Below are 5,573 nucleotides of genomic sequence, written 5' to 3'. Positions count from 1 at the left end.
AAGTAATAATGAAAAAGTAAAAAGGCAAAGAAGAAAAGAAAAGAACCTTGATAATGAATGTGAAAAAGAAGGAGGGAGAATGTAAAAAGTGACGCGGATAAACTGTACGGTGCAGGCGACGCAGATGCGTGGAGCACGCGTTCGAGTGGGTTGTGATATTTTCAAGTGACACGTACGCGTGGGTGACGCGTATGCGTGACCGGAATTGTGATATTGGCGCGAGAGCAGCCTCGCACACGCACAACTCTCTGTTTTAATACGCACATTGCCATAATTTAGGGTGACGCGTGCGTGTGAGGGATGCGCACGTGTGAATGGCCTTATTTAGAAAAATGACGCGGACGCGTGAGGGACGTGTACGCGTGATAGGGTTTGTGCTTCCAGCACAATTCCAGCCCCACACCATCATAACTCTCTGGCCATACACCCCTTTACGTCGATTTTGCAGGGTGACGCGTGCGCGTGGGTGACGCGCTCGCGTGGATGGCTGATTTTTTAAGTGACGCGAACGCGACAGGGACGCGTTTGCGTGGGCGTGTTTGTGCCTAAGGCACGCCTCCAGCCATGCTCCCGTGTAACTCTCTGCTTCTTTTCTTAATTGTTCCGAATACCACAGACAAGGTTTAGACTTTCCAGATCTCAAGAATGCTGCCAATTGATTCTAGCTTATACCACGAAGACTCTGATCTCAAGGAATTGAAGGCTCTGTTGTCAGGAGAGACAATCAAACGCATGGACCAGGAATCCAAGAGATATGCATTCGAGCTTGTTTTCATGTAGAACGGAAGTGTTTGTCAGGCACGCGTTCATAAGTGAGAATGGTGATGAGTGTCACTTGATCATCACATTCATCATGTTCTTGTGTGCGAATGAATAACTTAGAATAAGAATAAGCTTGAGTTGAATAGAAAAACAATAGTACTTTGCATTAATTCCTGAGGAACAGCAGAGCTCCACACCTTAATCTATGGGGTGTAGAAACTCCACCGTTGAAAATACATAAGTGATAATGGTCCAGGCATGGCCGAATGGCCAGCCCCCAAAACGTGATCAAAGATGAAAAGATAGATTCCAAAATGATCTAAAGATTTCTAGATTAAAATACAATAGTAAAAGGTCCTATTTATAATGAACTAGTAACCTAGGGTTTACAGAAATAAGTAAATGATGCAGAAATCCACTTCCAGGGCCCACTTGGTGTGTGCTTGGGCTGAGCATTAAAGATTTCACATGTAGAGACCTTTCTTGGAGTTAAACGCCAGCTTTGGTGCCAGTTTGAGCGTTTAATTCTAGCTTTTATGCAAGTTCTGGCGTTTAACGCCAGAAAAAGGGTAGAAAGTTGGCGTTTAAACGCCAGTTTGCATTATCAAAACTCGGGCAAAGTATGGACTACTGTATATTTCTAGAAAGCCCAGGATGTCTACTTTTCAACGCAATTGAGAGCACGCCAATTGGGTTTCTGTAGCTCCAGAAAATCCATTTTGAGTGCAGGAAGGTCAGAATCCAACAGCATCTGCAGTCCTTTTTCAGCCTCTAAATCAGATTTTTGCTCAGGTCCCTCAATTTCAGCCAGAAAATACCTGAAATCACAGAAAAACACACAAACTTATAGTAAAGTCCAGAAATGTAATTTTTGAATAAAAACTAATAAAAATATAATAAAAATTAACTAAAGCATATTAAAAACTACCTAAAAACAATGCCAAAAAGCGTATAAATTATCCACTCATCACAACACCAAACTTAAATTGTTGCTTGTTCCCAAGCAACTGAAAATCAAATAGGATAGAAAGAAGAGAATATACTATAAATTCCAAAATATCAATGAAACTTAGCTCCAATTAGATAAGCGAGACTAGTAGCTTTTTGCCTCTGAATAGTTTTGGCATCTCACTTTATTCTTTGAAGTTCAGAATGATTGGCATCTATAGGAACTCAGAATTTAGATAGTGTTATTGATTCTCCCAGTTCAGTACATTGATTCTTGAACACAGCTACTTTATGAGTCTTGGCCGTGGCCCTAAGCACTTTGTTTTCCAGTATTACCACTGGATACATAAATGCCACAGACACATAACTAGGTGAACCTTTTCAGATTGTGACTCAGCTTTGCTAGAGTCCCCAATTATAGGGTGTCCAGGGTTCTTAAGCACACTCTTTTTGCTTTGGATCACGACTTTAATCGCTCAGTCTCAAGCTTTTCACTTGACACCTTCACGCCACAAGCACATGGTTAGGGACAGCTTGGTTTAGCCGCTTAGGCCAAGATTTTATTCCTTTGGGCCCTCCTATCCATTAATGCTCAAAGCGTTGGATCCTTTTTACCCTTGCCTTTTAGTTTAAAGGGTTACTGGCTTTTTGCTCTTGCCTTTTGGTTTAAAGAGCTCTTGGCTTTTTCTGCTTGCTTTTTCTTTTTCTTTCTTTTTTTTTCTTTTATTTTCGCCATTTTTTTCGTAAGCCTTGTTTTTCACTGCTTTTTCTTGCTTCAAGAATCAATCTTATGATTTTTTAGATTATCAATAACATTTCTCCTTTTTCATTATTCTTTCAAGAGCCAACAATTTTAACATTCATAAACTTCACTATAAAAAATATGCACTGTTCAAGCATTCATTCAGAAAGAAGAAAGTATTGTCACCACATCAAAATAATTAAACTAATCTCAAAGATGAATTCGAAATTCATGTACTTCATGTTCTTTTGCATTTAGAACATTTTTTTATTTAAGAAAGGTGATGGATTTATAGGACATTCATAGCTTTAAGGAATAGACACTAGACACTAATGATCATGTAATAAAGACACAAACATAAATAAACATAAAGCATAGAGAATGAAAACAGAAAAAAATAAATAGACAAGGAGATTAAGGAACAGGTCCACCTTAGTGAGGGTGGCGTCTTCTTCCTCTTGAAGAACCAATGGTGCTCTTGAGCTCCTCTATGTCTCTTCCTTGCCTTTGTTGCTCCTCCCTCATAGCTCTTTGGTCTTCTCTAATTTTATAAAGGAGGATGGAATGCTCTTAGTACTCCACCCTTAGTTGTCCCATGTTGGAACTTAATTCTCCTAAGGAGGTGTTAATTTGCTCCCAATAATTTTGTGGAGGGAAGTGCATCCCTTGAGACATCTCAGGGATTTCATGATGAGGAATTTCCTCATGCTCTTGTTGAGGTCCATGATTGGGCTCTCTTGCTTGCTCCATCCTTTTCTTAGTGATGGGCTTGTCCTCATTAATGAGGATGTCTTCCTCTATGTTAATTCCAGCTGAATTACAGAGGTGACAAATGAAATAAGGGAAGGCTAACCTTGCCAAAGTAGAGGACTTGTCTGCCACCTTGTAGAGTTCTAGGGATATAACCTCATGAACTTCTACTTTCTCTCCATTCATGATGCTATGGATCAGGATAGCCCAGTCTATAGTAACTTCAGATCGGTTGCTAGTGGGAATGATTGAGCATTGAATGAACTCCAACCATCCTCTAGCTACAGGCTTAAGGTCCGGTCTTCTTAATTGAACCGGTTTGCCTCTTGAGTCACTTTTCCATTGAGCTCCTTCCACACATATGTCCATAAGGACTTGGTCCAACCTTTGATCAAAGTTGACCCTTCTAGTGTAGGGGCATGCGTTTTCTTGCATCATTGGCAAGTTGAACGCCAACCTTACATTTTTTGGACTGAAATCTAAGTATTTCCCATGAACCATTGTAAGCCAATTCTTTGGATTCGGGTTCATATTTTGATCATGGTTCCTAGTGATCCATGCGTTTGTATAGAACTCTTGAACCATTAAGATTCCGACTTGTTGAATAGGATTGGAGAGAACTTACAATTCTCTTCTTCTAATCTCATGTCGGATCTCCGGATACTCACTCCTTTTAAGCTTGAAAGGGACCTCAAGGATCACCTTCTTCTTGGCCACAACTTCATAGAAGTGGTCTTGATGGACCTTTGAGATGAATCTCTCCATCTCCCATGACTCGGAGGTGAAAGCTTTTGCCTTCCCTTTTCTCTTTCTAGAGGTTTCTCCGGCCTTAGGTGCCATAAATGGTTATGGAAAAATAAAAAGCAATGCTTTTACCACACCAAACTTAAAGTGTTTGCTCGTCCTCGAGCAAAGAAGAAAGAATGAAGGAGAAGAAGAAGAAAATAGAGGAGATGGAGGGTGAGGGTGAGTTCGGCCAAGGGGGTATAAGGTGTTTGTGATGGATGAAATTGAAGGAGTGATGAGGGGTATATATAGGAGTGGGGAAGGCTTGGTTCGTGTATTTGGGGTTGGATTTGGGAGGGAAAAAAGAGTTCTAAATTTGAAGGTAGGTGGTGTTTTAGGGAAAAGTGAATGAGGTGATTGGTGAAGGATATTTGAGGAAGAGGGTAAGATTTGATAGGTGAAGGGTATTTGGGGAAGAGTGTTATGGAAAGGTGTGAAGAGGAGAGAAGAAGAGGTAGCGTAGGTGGAGATCCTGTGGGGTCCACAGATCCTGAGGGGTCAAGGACTTTGACATCCCTGCTCTATTTAGGCGTGCAAGACGCCCTTAGAGTGCAATTCTAGCAATAAAAGCCAGATTGCTGCTTGTTTTTGGCGTTTAACGCCAGCTTTTCTCCCTTTCTTGGCATTTAACGCCAACTTGGTGCCCTGTTCTGGTGTTAAACGCCAGTTTGGTGCCTATTTCTGGCATTAAACGCCAGTCTGATGCCCATTTCTGGCGTTAAACACCCAGAATGGTGCTAGACTGGGTGTTTAACGCCCATTCTGCTACTCTTGCTGGCGTTTAAACGCCAATAAGCTCTTCCTCCAGGGTGAGCTATTTTTAATGCTGTTTTTCATTCTGTTTTTTCTTTTTCAGTTGTTTTTGTGACTTCACATGATCATCAACCTAAAGAAAACAAAAAAAATGGAAAATAAATAGATATAATTAAATATCATTGGGTTGCCTCCCAATAAGCGCTTCTTTAATGTCAATAGCTTGACAGTGAGCTCTCATGGAGCTTCACAGATAATCAGAGCAGGGTTTGGGCCTCTCAACACCAAACTTAGAGTTTGGTTGTGGCCTCCCAACACCAAACTTAGAGTTTGAATGTGGTGGTTTTGTTTGACTCTGTATTGAGAGAGGCTTTTCATGCTTCCTCTCCATGGTTACAGAAGGAGAACCTTGAGTGTTGAATATAAGGTAGTACTCATTCAACTTAAGGACCAACTCTCCTCTGCAACATCAATCACAGCTTTTGTTGTGGCTAGGAAGGGTCTGCCAAGGATGATGGATTCATCCTCATCCTTCTCAGTGTCTAGGATTATGAAATCAGTAGGGGTGTAAAGGCCTTTAACCTTCACTAGCACGTCCTCTACTAGTTCGTAAGCCTGTTTCATTGATTTTTCTGCCATCTCTAGTGAGATTCTTGCAGCTTGTACCTCAAAGATTCCCAGTTTCTCTATTACAGAGAGTGGCATGAGGTTTATCCCTGACCCCAGGTCACATAGAGCCTTCTCAAAGGTCATGGTGCCTATGGTACAAGGTATGAAGAATTTTCTAGGATCCAGTTTCTTCTGAGGTAATGCCTGCCTCATTAATGCATTC

The sequence above is a fragment of the Arachis ipaensis genome, chromosome B1 (assembly GCF_059453495.1).
Source record: "Arachis ipaensis isolate K30076 ecotype BB chromosome B1, ASM5945349v1, whole genome shotgun sequence".
Classification (NCBI taxonomy): Eukaryota; Viridiplantae; Streptophyta; class Magnoliopsida; order Fabales; family Fabaceae; genus Arachis; species Arachis ipaensis.
The sequence above is the reverse complement of the archived record's forward strand: the minus strand, read 5'-3'. Positions refer to the sequence as shown.